Source organism: Phyllostomus hastatus, unplaced genomic scaffold (assembly GCF_019186645.2).
Source record: "Phyllostomus hastatus isolate PE091 unplaced genomic scaffold, TTU_PhHast_1.1 phas_scaffold_200, whole genome shotgun sequence".
Taxonomy (NCBI): Eukaryota; Metazoa; Chordata; class Mammalia; order Chiroptera; family Phyllostomidae; genus Phyllostomus; species Phyllostomus hastatus.
Window position 1 is genome coordinate 11,844,305 of NW_025334016.1, and position 13,135 is coordinate 11,857,439.

Genomic DNA, 13,135 nt, shown 5'->3' on the forward strand with positions numbered 1-13,135 from the left:
TAGGGAGGGAGATGAGGAAGAATGGAGGAAAAGGTACAGGGAATAAGAATCATAAATGGTGGGTACAAAATAGACAGGGGGAGGTTAAGAATGGTATAGAAAATGTAGAAACGAAAGAACTTATATGTATGACTCATGGACATGAACTAAGGGGGCGGGGAATATTGGTGGGGTGGTGCAAGGCAGAGGGGAATAAAGGGGGGAAATAGGACAACTGTAATGGCAAATCAATAAAATATACTTTAAAAAATGCAACTGACATATGAATTTTAATTTTGTATCCTGCTACTTTTCTGAATTCATTTATCAGTTCTACTAGTTTCTTGGTGGAATCTCTGGGGTTCTCTATGTACGGTATCATGTCATCTGCAAATAATGACAGTTTTACTTCTTCCTTCCCAATCTGGATGCATTTTATTTCATCTTCTTGTTTTGATTGCTGTGACTAGTACTTCCAGTAGTATGTTGAATAAGAGAGGTGAAAGTGAACATCCCTGTCTTGTTCCTGATCTTAAGGGGAATGCTTGTAGATTTAGCTCATTGAGTATGATGCTGGCAGTGGGTTTGTCATATATGGCCTTTATTATGTTTAGATATGTTCCCTCTAATCCCACTTTGCTGAGAGTTTTCATCATAAATGGTTGCTGGATTTTATCAAATGCTTTTTCTGCATTTATTGATATGATCATGTGGTATTTATCCCTCATTTTGTTTATATGGTGAATCAAATTTATTGATTTGTGAATGTTGTATCCACCTTGCATTCCTGGAATAAATCCCACTTGATCATGGTGTATGATCTTTTTGAAACATTGCTGTATTCAGTTTGCTAATATATTGTTGAGGATTTTAGCATCTATGTTCATCTATTCTTATTTTGAAACTTTGGCATGTATTTGGTGGGGGTGCAGAGGCTATTCAGCCTATAACACAGGAAGAAGATAGATTCAAATGTGTACAATATGTTAACCTAAATTTGAATCAGAAGTATCAACATGACTCATGATGTCTTTTATGATTAAAAATACTTATTTTTCTATGTCTGTGCACTAAAAAGTTTTAAAAGTAATGGTCAATGCAGTGGCAATGAAAAGTCCTACTGTACAGATGGGAGTCTATACATACCATTACTTACAAAAAGCAGTCAGGGCTCCTTTTCAAAATGAATATTTTAGGACTATAGAAAGAAATATATAAAATGATGTTGGAATATCTTGTCATTCCAGCTAGCAAGGAAGCTTTCAAAGACTACTCTATACATGTTAAAAGAACTCACAAATCAATCATAGAAGCTTCCACTGGCAAAAGATGGGACAATTGGAACATCATCATGGATATGTGTGATGAATTGAAGTACATGAAATATGTTCAAATCCAAGAGTGAATACAGGAACAAAACAACTCATAGGTCACACTTAGAGGTACTAGTAAATCACTTTGTTAATTTGAAATTTCCTTAAATAAAGGGAAAGAATCAAACATTTATTCTGCCTATTTTATATGACCTGTGATTCAGGATAACCAAGTTGTTGATGAAAGGTTTTTAAAAACAAAAGTGATCTTTTATTGGATGAAGAAGGCATAATAGAATTAGAATACCATTTTTTTGCAAACTATTTTGAAAGTAGGCAATAACCACCAATTACTGTTAAAATCACACACACACACACACACACACACACACACACACACACACAGCCCTGGCAATTTGACATCCCAACCTGATGGAAACACATTGGTCACATTGACAAAACGTTGGATTGAAATCTTATTAATAGATGTAACCACCAATTTACCAGAAATATAGGGAACAGGGGAACATGTAAAATAACATTCTGAATACATCCATTTGCAACTTCTTCAAGACTATCTCTTTTCACCAACACATACACGCAAAGAGAAATAAAAGAAGTGGGTGAGGAGCACCCACTAGATTAAGAAATATATCAGCCAGTTATAATGTGTGAGCCTTATCTACATCCTGATTCAAAACAAACTGCTATTTTTAAATGTGTGAGAAAATTGAGGACATTTCAACATTGAATACTTGCCGATAATCTGGAACTGTAACATTTTTAGGTGTGGTAATATTACAGTAATTATTTTCAAAGGCATTCTTATTTGGGAAAGTAACATTAAAATATTTAAGAAGAAATGAGAGGATGTCTGGGATTTGCTTCAAAATTATCTAAGAGGAAGAAGGTGGGGTATAAATGAAGGTTTATACATTGTATTTTGCTGTTATATCTCAAGTCATAACAGCTCTCTACCTTTTCCCCCCTTTTATTCAAAAGTTTATTTAGAAAATCACAGAGGTAGAAGAAATGAGCTGTGGAAGAAGTGAGCCAGCTTGACTGAGTGGGCTCAGGAAACAAGTTAAAAGGCAAAAGAAGGGCCATTGGAGCTTAGGAGAAAGAAAGCAAAGGTATGCACCTGGAGGGAAGAAAAGCCACTCCCCTCCCTTTTAAAATGAAATTGATTTGGTGGAGAACTCTGGTTATTTGCTTTGTAGAATGCTCTACAACCTGATCCAGCTGATTTTTTTCATCATAATCTTTTAATTTGTTTTTCCATTCTTGGTATTTCTTGTAAACATGAGCTACATCTAGATGCTAGTTTAGATTTAGGTTCAATTGCTCTTGGTCATGCTTCAGAGATGGTGCTGTGTGCTTCCTATTACCAAATGTCTGTCACCCTGTCTTTATTGAAGCTAAGATTGATGTGCAGATTCAGATGGTATCAACTAGGTTTCAAATTAACACATAATTTTTTACAAAAACAATATCCTATCTTTTATTTATTTAAAAATCCTCACACAAGGATATATTTATTGATTTGAGCGAGAGAGAGGAAGGGGAGAGAGACAGAGAAATGGGGGGAGAGAGAGAGAGAGAGAGAGAAAGAGAGATTGAGCGATTTGTTTCCTCCTCTACATGCCCCAACTGGGGAATTGAACCTGCAATCTAGGTATGTGTCCTGACCAAGAATTGAACCCACAGCATTTTGGTGTACGGGACAACACTCCAACCAACTGAGCCACCCGGACAGGGCAATATTCTGTAAGTCTTTTAGAGTAACTGGTTTTTTTGTGTGTGTGTGGTTATTTCTCCCTTTTCATTCTATTTTTGGGATGTCTTCTCTCTCTTTTTTTTTTTCATTTGTTTTGTTACATGTTTACCTTATTAAATATTTCAAAGAATTAGAATGAGCTTTTTTCTTTAAAATATTTTTATTCTGGATATTTTCCAACATCCAGAATAAAGTGAAGAAAAAAGTATGACTCCACCTTGTCCTTAACATCCAGCTTTGAGTTGATACTGAAGCATGGCCTTTTGCCAGGCTTTAAACCGTGCTTGAAATCTTTTAATTTGAAATAATCTAGATTTACAGAAAAGTTACAAAGATACTTTGAAGAGTTTCTGTATGCCCCTCACCCAATTTTACACATTATTAATATCATATATTTTCATGGTATCTTTGTCAAAAATGAAGAAACCAATAGCGATACATTACTATTAACTGAAACTCCAAACTGTATTTCTATTTCACTAGTTTTTCTTTTTTTAAGTATTTTTATTGATTATGCTATTACAGTTTTCCCAGTTTTCCCCCTTTATCCCCTCTCTGCCCTACACACCCCAACCCTCCAGCATCCCCCCCCGCTTAGTTCATGTCCATGGGTTGTACATACAAGTTCTTTGAGTTCTCTCTTTCCTATAACATTTTTATCTCTCCCCGTCTATTTTATGCCTACTAATTATGCTTCTTCTTCCATGTACCTATTCCTCTTCCCTCTCCCCACTGAAATCCCTCCATGTGATATCCATTTCTCTGATTTTGTTCCTGTTCTAGTTGTTTGCTTAGTTTTTGTTTTTGTTGTTTATCTTTTCTTTTAGGTTCATTTGTCGATAGTTGTGAGTTTGTTGTCATTTTACTGTTCTATTTTTGTCTTCTTTTTCTTAGATTAGTCCCTTTAACATTTCATATAATAATGGCTTGGTGATGATAAATTCCTTTAACTTGACCTTATCTGGGAAACACTTTATCTTCCCTTCTGTTCTAAGTGAAAGCTTTGGTGGATAGATTAATCTTGGATATAAATCCTTGCCTTTCATGACTTTGAATAATTATTTCCAGTTCCTTCTTGCCTGCAAGGTTTGTTTTGAGAAATCAGCTGATCGTCTAATGGGAACTCCTTTGTAGGTAACTGTCTCCTTTTCTCTTGCTGCTTTTAAGATTCTCTCTTTATCTTTAATGTTGGGTGACTTAATGATGATGTGCTTTGATGTGTTCTTCTTCGGGTCCAACTTCTATGGGACTCTCTGGGCTTCCTAGACTTCCTGGAAGTCTATTTCCTTTGCCAGATTAGGGAAGTTTTCCTTCATTATTTGTTCAAATAAGTTTTCAATTTTTTGCTGTTGTTCTTCTCCTTCTGGCACCCCTATAATTCGGACATTGAAACATTTCAGGCTGTCCCAGAGGTTCGTCTCTCTTCACTTTTTTGAGATCTTGTTTCTTCATTCTGTTCCGGTTGGATGTCTATTTTTCCCTTTTGTTCCAAATCGTTGCTTTGAGTCCTGATTTCCTTCCTGTCACTGTTGGTTCCCTGAATATTTTGCTTTAAGGTATCTCATTTTCATTTTGGATATCTTTTATTTGTTTTTTCATTTTTTGACCAAGCTCAATCAGTTCTGTGGGCTTGATTACCAGAGAATTCTTTAAATTCTCCATCAGATAGGTTGGCTATCTCCTCATCGCTTGGCTTTCTTTCTGAAGTTTTTCTCTGTTCTTTCATTTGGGTCTTATTTCTTTGTCTTGGTGCACCAGTCTGGTTGTTCTAGTTGACTGTTTCATTAATTCTGTGGTTGTCAGATTTCCATGCAGTTTGATTTTCTGGCACTTCTGGTTGTTTATTGATTTTAGATTGGTTGTTATCCTCTTGGTTGTGCGAGGAAGCGAAGGGTTTCTACCTATGCCTCCATCTTGGCCAGAACTCTAGTTTTTTCTATCAATGTCACTTTTCTGTCCTAGAATCTAATCTAGGTATCATATTGCACTTATTTGTCATATCTCTCCAATCTCCTGTGATCTGTAACAGTTTCTTACTCCTTCTTTGTTTTTCATGATCTGGACAGTTTTAAGGAATATTGGCCAAGTATTCTGTAGAATGTTTCCCAAATCTGTTTTTTTCTGATGGTTTTCTCTTGATTAGAATAGAATATGGGTATGGGGAGGTAACAGCAAAAGTATTTCTGATATGGGGTCTCTTTAGATACTCACTGTCCTGCCTCTCTCCATCTTGGGAGGAGACCCAAGTTGTGCCCTCTGCAGATGGAAAGGGCCAAGAACTATTTGACTCCAGCACCTCCTGGTTAGGGTAAGTTGAAGTAGACCAATATCAGAAATCTCTCTTGAGAGTTTGCAAAGCCATGACATTCTACTTCTTTCTAATACTTTGGGGTTTCAATAACAATTTGTTTGAGCAAGCCAGGTCTTCATTTATAGTGCTCTGTAAAATGGTTATTTATCTTTCTTTTCAGAAAGAAAATTATTTATTTCTCTTACCTGGCTCAGAACCAGTCCTGCCACTCTATATAAATACTCTGTGATATGTGTGTGTCTTTGGTACCTCATATTCCCTCAGCCTGCTTTGATTTTACAACATAATTTACTACCACCTCATATATATTTTTTTATTATTTTAATATTTGATTTCCACCAGTAGAATGTGAGTTCTTCATTGTGATGTGGTTGGTGACTCTTCACTGATGAATCCTCAGTGCCTTTTTGTAGCAAGTTCTGAAGGGCTGAATGAATTTAATAAATGAGAGGGAAGAGCCTGAAATACAGGTATGTTGCCAGCAGGAGGAGCTTTAGGATATCTCAATGGACCAGGACAGTTAATTTGTCAGTGGCTTATGGTGCCTAGGGGAGTTCCACCTAGCGCTTGTGCAGTTTAACCATGCACCTGAAACTCCTAAGGATCTTTATTTTTTTTCATTTATACCAGTATTTTATTTTATTTTATTTTATTATTTTATTTTATTTTTATTGTTGTTCAAGTACAGTTTTCTGTCTTTTATTCCCATCCCAGCCCACCCCCCTAGCCCTCCCCACCTCCTTCCCATTTCCACCCCCCACCTAGTTTTTGTCCATGTGTCCTTTATACTTGTTCCTGTAAACCCTTCCCCTTTTCCTCTTTAATTCCCTCCCCTCTCCCCTCTGGTCACTGTCAGCCTGTTCTCTATTTCAGTGTCTTTGGTTATATTTTGTTTGTTTGTTTTGTTGTTTAGGTTCCTGTTAAAAGTGAGATCATATGGCATTTGTCTTTCAACATCTGGCTTATTTCGATTAGCATAATGCTTTCCAGTTCCATCCATGATGTTGCAAAGGGTAGGAGCTCCTTCTTTCTTTCTGCTGCATAGAATTCCATTGTGTGAATGTACTATAGTTTTTTGATCCATTCATTTACTGATGGGCACCTAGGTTGCTTCCAGCACTTGGCTATTGTAAATTGTGCTCCTATGAACATTGGGGTACATAGGTTCTTTTGGATAGGTGTTTCAGGGTTCTTAGGATATAATCCTAGCAGTGGAATTGCTGGATCAAAAGGCAGATCCCTTTTTAGTTTTCTGAGAAAATTCCATACTGTTTTCCATAGTGGTTGTATCAGTCTGCAATCCACCAACAGAGCACTAGGGTTCCCTTTTCTCCACAACCTCTCCAGCACTTGTTGTTTGTTGCTTTGTTTATGATGGCCATTCTGACTGGTGTGAAGTGTTATCTCATTGTGGTTTTAATTTGCATCTCTCTGATAGTGATACTGAGCATCTTTTCATGTGTCTCTGGATCCTCTGTGTGTCCTCCTTTGAGAAATGTCTGTTCAGATTCTTTGCCCATTTTTTAATTGTGTTGCTTGTCTTGTTAGAGTCGAGTCGTGTAAGTTATTCGTATATTTTGGAGATTAAACACTTGTCTGAGGTATCATTGGCAAGTATGTTTTCCCATACAGTTGGTTCTCTTTTTATTTTAATACTGTTTTGTTTAGCTGTGCAGAAGTTTTGTATTTTGATGAGATCCCATTTGTTTAGCCTTTCCTTTATGTCCCTTGCTCTAGGGGACATATCAGTGAAAATATGGCAGCGTGAAATATCTGAGATTTTCCTGCCTATGTTCTCCTCTAGGACTTTAATGGTGTCATGGCTGACATTTAAATCTTTAACCACCTTGAATTTATTTTTCTGTATGGTGTAAGTTGGTGCTCGAGTTTCATTTTTTTGCACGTAGCTGTCCAGTTCTCCCAACACCATTTGTTGAAGAGGCTATTTTTACTCCATTTTATGTTGCTGCCCTCTTTGTCAAATATTAATTGACTGTAGAGACTTGGGTTTATTTCTGGGCTCTCTGTTCTGTTCCATTGGTCCATGTGCCTGTTTTTATACCAGTACCAGGCTGTTTTGATTACAGTGACCTTGTAATACAGTTTGGTATCAGGTATTGCGATCCCTCCTACTTTGCTCTTCTCAAAATTGCAGCAGCTCTTTGGGGTCATTTATGGTTCCATATAAATTTTTGAAGTGTTTGTTCCATGTCTGTGAAATATGCCATTGGTACTTTAATAGGTATTGCATTAAATCTATAAATTGCTTTGGGTAGTATGGACATTTTGATTATGTTAATTCTTCCAATCCATGAACACAGTGTATGTTTCCATTTGTTTGTGTCTTCCTTGATTTGTTTCTTCAGTGCTGTGTAGTTTTCTGCACACAAGTCTTTTACCTCCTTGGTTAGGTTTATTCCTAGGTATTTTACTTTTCTTTTTGCTATATCAAATGGAATTTTTTCCCTTGATTTCTGCTTCTGCTGTTTCATTGCTGATATACAAAAATGCCTTTGATTTCTGGATATTGACTTTGTATCCTGCTGTTTTGCCAAATTTATTTATTAGGTTGAGCAGTTTTTTGGCCGAGTCTGAAGGATTTTCTATGTACACTATCATGTCATCTGAAAACAATGACAGTTTTGTTTCCTTCTTTCCTATTTGGACGCCTTTTATTTCTTTTTCTTGTCTGATCGCTGTAGCTAAAGCTTCCAATACTATGTTGAATAGAAGTGGTGAAAGTGGACAACTTTGTCTTGTTCCTGATCTTAGTGGAAAAGATTTTAGTTTTTGCCCATTGAGTATGATGTTGGCTGTAGATCTCTCATATATGGCCTGTATTATGTTGAGGAATGCTCCCTCTATTCCCACTTTGCCGAGTGTTTCTATAATAAATGGCTGCTGTACCTTATCAAATGCTTTGATATGATCATGTGATTTTTGACTTTCCTTTTGTTTATGTGATGTATTACATTTACTGATTTGTGAACATTGTACCATCCCTGCATCTCTGAGATGAATCCCACTTGGTCATGGTGTATGATCTTTTTAACGTATTGGTGGATTCAATTTGCCAATATTTTGTTGAGGGTTTTAGCGTCTATGTTCATCAGCAATATTGGCCTGAAGTTTTCTTTCTTTGTTGTGTCTTTATCTGGTTTGGGGATTAGGATGATGCTGGCTTCATAAAAGGAGTTTGGGAGTCTTCCATCATTTTGGAGTTTTGGGAATAGTCTGTGAAGGATAGGGGTTAGCTCTTCCTTAAATGCTTTGTAGAATTCTCCTGTGAAGCCATCTGGTCCAGGGCTTTTGTGTGTCAGGAGTTTTTTGATTTCTGCTCCAATTTAATCTGCTGTTACTGGTCTGTTCAGGCTTTCTGTTTCTTCTTCATTGAGTTTTGGAAGATTATATTTTTCTAGAAATTTGTCCATTTCCTCTGGGTTTTCAGATTTCTTGCCATACAGTTTTTCATAGTAATTTCTTACAATCATTTGTATGAAACTCCCAAGGTTCTTGTTTAGAATAATACTCTTTTTTATTCAGGAAGTCTGGGTTAGGGTTCAAGATTCTTCATTTTTTTTTAGAAAGGTTTATTAGAAAATTCTGACCCTGAGCTGTGTAGCACGTGAAGCAGTACTGCTACTCATTAAAACCAACTGAGGAAATGTGCCTGTTTCCAAAGTGGTCCTTATACAAAATGTATAAAAAGCAGTTTCTGGTGTGACTTGTGCTCTGAACCTCTGCCCCTTGATATTCCAAAGCACCCCACCAATGCCTATGGGTACCCATTTTACAGATGTGAAACCGAGGCACCAAGAAGCTGTTGTACCAGTGGTTACACAGTGCAGTGGTTGTTAGGAGTTGCCCTTCTTGTGATGCCTTGGTGGAAAGTGATGGGAGACAGAGGCTGAGGGGTCTGGTGAGGGGCAAGTCTGTGTGGTTTTTCCCCTATTGCTAAAGGAAGAGATAAGGTACTCAGGGAAGGACTATCGGGTTGAATGGGAAACCTCTCAGGCGCTGTTTAAATTATGGAAGGGAATAAGCCTTTGGGAGAGGCAAAGACTTCACTGCCAGGTTGGGAGGTGGGTAGAGGAAAGGCTAGTGTTGCTGGTGAGGAAGCCTGATCTATAGGCCTAGTTAGAGACTTCGCTGTAGTAATATTTGTGGGTGGCTGAGGTCATCTTCCAGCTACTGTCTAGAACTCAATGACTTCCAGCAGCAGCAGCTGGGCCAGGAAGCTGTGGCCGATTGGGAGCAGAAAGCCATCCCAGATCAGGACAAAGAGCTCATTCATTCTCTGCCTGCTCATCTTCTCCAGCTGATCCCCAATATGGTGCAGCTGCAGCACCAGGCATTCCACTTCTTCTTCCTTGCTCAGACTGTTTTGGGCCAGCTGGAAGAGGTGGTTGTAGACAGGGTTCACCAGGGCTATCATGGGCATGTTGTTCACCCTCAAGTAGTCAAAGATGTTGCAGATAAAGGTGACATAGCAGATCCAGCCCCTGCGGGGAAAGGGATCTCAGCTGCTCCAGAGCCTGGTACTCCTGCTACAGCCGATTGAGGAGTCCATGCTGGAAGACAGTCTGATCTGCTTGTCTGCTCTCTGCCTGAATAATGGCACAGCACATGTCCTGCTTCCTTGCCGAGCACAAGGTCCTACAGACAATGGTCCACAATCACATTAGCCACTTTCTCCAAGTCCATGGCACCTGGATCTCAGAGTGCTGTCTTCAGCAGTTGCTGGGTCTCTGCATTGAAAGACTGGGTTTTATACTCCTCACTACCAGGCTCCCCCATGACCATCCAGCCCCAGCAGCTCTTTACTGGGGTGGAATTAGTGATAGCACCATGTGCCCAGAGCCATTTGACAGGCATGATGTGTGCAATGCACACCCACAGCATTGCTGGTGAGACCAAGATTCTTAATTTCTAACATATTCCCACACCATGCTGCTGGTCCAACACATCACACATGAATTAACAAGATTGTATGACTATCTCCTAGGTATGTTAAAGAATAACAGCATCCCCACCAATTCTAAAATTTAAAATTTCTTTTTATAGAAATGTAGCAATTAGGAGAGTGTAGGCTTTGGAGACAGATAGACATGCATGTTAATAACCCTTTCTATCTTAGGTTAATAATCATCTTTGTCCCTATGTTTCCTAAGCTATAAAGTGGGAGGAATAATATGTACTTGGCAGAATTATTATAAGAGTTAAATGGACAGATGCAGGTAAAGTTATCAGGACATTTTCTAGCAAATGGCACTTAAAGCATTAATATGAATATAGTAGAGCACTTTCCATTTTAAAAGGGTTTCTCATGTGCAGCCTGGTTCACTGCCATGAAATAGCTAATGATTTAGCTTGTATGATTGATTGATGATTGGTGATGAAATGACTCCAAATTTCACTGGATCAAGGGGTAATGAGGTTGAGTTGGCCAGCTATATTCCCAAAGTGGAACTGCTAATCTCTTCCTCATGGGCAGCAAGGCCCAAAGTCTTCTTTTCTGATGCTGGATGAGACACAATTACCCTGACTTATTATGACAGCAGTGTATAAATGTGTAGGGAGAGAGGAGGAGCTCAAAATTAGTGTATGTGGCAATATCCAGGCTGGTGACTGTGAAATGTGGGAAGCCTGGATTCTCTTGGTTCCACTGTCTCAGTAGCCTGCCTGCCTTTCTCCTAAAAGAGACACAGGAGGAAATAATGGCTTCTGGCTTGATGACAAATATTTACAGATGAGTAGGAATTTGATACTTCTCTGAAAGATAGACTGTCCTCCTTTGCTTAGCTAGGAGGTTCCTAAAACATACTGTAGCAACTGCTGCCTCGATTCCTGAACATGTTTTGCCTGATCTTAGGCTGCTTGTGGATAGGGGAGGGATACACAGAAATGCTCCCTTTCAACCTCCCACCTTCCCGGGCTGACTGCCCGCCCCTAGGCATCGCATTCTGTGGAGCGCTGTGGTGGAGACTCTATAAGGAGATAAAAATGTCTTTGACTCAAGAAATCCATGTTCTCACTGGGGAAATGTTTTTTCATCTATTAAGTGTTTTACTCATGCCCACATTCTTTCTGGGACTATGCTCAATGTTGGAGAAAGAAAGGAATAAGTTTGGAAGAATTTAGAGTCTAATATTGAAAATATAAACTAAGGCATGTGTTAAAGGTGCTGTTAGAGCTATGAGACTGGATATAGTAGATTGCCTTGGGGGTGAGTGTGGACATTGAGCCTTCATTAGGTCACCACACCACAGAACTATCCCCACTCTCATCCTCCTAAGAACTTTAGGGGAGGTGGTATCTGAGACAGAATCTGGAATCAGCAGCCTTCAGGTATGTGGCTATAGATATCCCCCCCAGGAGGAGTGGGATTTGTTTAACTTTTCTCACAGGACCTCATACAGAGATCTGATACTGAAGAACTACAGCAATCTAATGACAGTATGCACAAATGGCATCATTCCTTCAGTTAGTCATTTATGGAGCAAGTATTTCTGAAGCACCTATTGGTTGTAGGATGTGGGCTGGGGATTGGGAAAACACCAGTATGTAAAACAGAAATGATCCTTGCCATCATGGGGCTTGTTGCCTAATGACTTCCTTATGATAATGAAGACCTGTATTTTTCAGTGACTTTGTTTTCTCCATAGTTAAAAACCTTGGGGTTCCTTAAATGTGTATCTAAGCTTGGGCATGAGTTTCAGATATCAGAGATCTTAGATATACTGGGGACACAGAATGTGTATTTGAATTTGGGATCCTTTTGGAAGACTTTTATTGGAGTGATGAGAACTTCAGTAAGTTAATTTGCTGCTCTTCCAGTCATATACTTGCCTGTCTTTAGAACCCCTGAAAGTGAAAATGTTGGCAGCTGTTTTCATGGGAGGTCTTATTATCCTCTGCGTAATCCTCCCATATCATGTACTCTCCCCTATGAGCAGGACATCAATTATGAAAACTCAACCTAATCTCAGAGGAAGGACTATTTGTCATTTAAATTTAACATTTTCGTAAGGGCTCTTAATATCTCCCTGCTGGGACTTTCTGGTAATAACTTCTTTTTGTCAGCATCAGTCTCAATTATCATAGAATCACTGTTAGTAAATTATCTAAAACATCTATACCTTATCCCTGCAATTGCCAATATGGTCATACAGTAAAGGTTCTCAAAGTCTGCCTTTGCTCATAATTGCATTCTTTTACAATTTAGGGTCTGTACTTTGAAATTCCTGTTGGCCATATGGACTCATTTTTGTACATTACATCCCTAAGATTTACTTTATAATTGGAAGTTTATACCTTTTGATACTCATAATGACTTTTTAAATCTTTATTCTGGCATTCCTTTCTCTACATTTTAAATATTTATCAAGTGTTTTTCAGATGGGAAGTCTACTTAAATACCCATGGTCAACCTCTCTGCAGGACATATTTGGGGAACAGCTATGAAATTACCTGTGCATGGTAAAAGTCACAGGGATGATTTTTTGTCCTTTGCATTAAAAGAATATTGGAAAGGCTCTGAATTTGAAAAGTCATGTGTGGCAGACTAAATAATGGCCCCTAACAATATCCAGGTTGTAATCTCCAGAACCTGTGAATGTTCACTTATATGGCAAAAAGGAATTTTGCAGAAGTGATTAAGTTAAGCATCTTGAGATGGGGAGATTATGCTGGATTCTCCAGGTGGGCCCTAAATGTAATCACAAGTGCCCTTATAAGAGGGAATCTGAGGGAAAT

General features: G+C 38.4%; 1 pseudogene; it reads right to left on the minus strand.

Annotated features, from left to right (window-relative positions):
- Nucleotides 1-9,513: 9,513 nt before the first annotated feature.
- On the minus strand, nt 9,514-10,177 carry LOC123832647 (annotated as a pseudogene).
- Between the last annotated feature and the right edge of the window lie 2,958 nt (nt 10,178-13,135).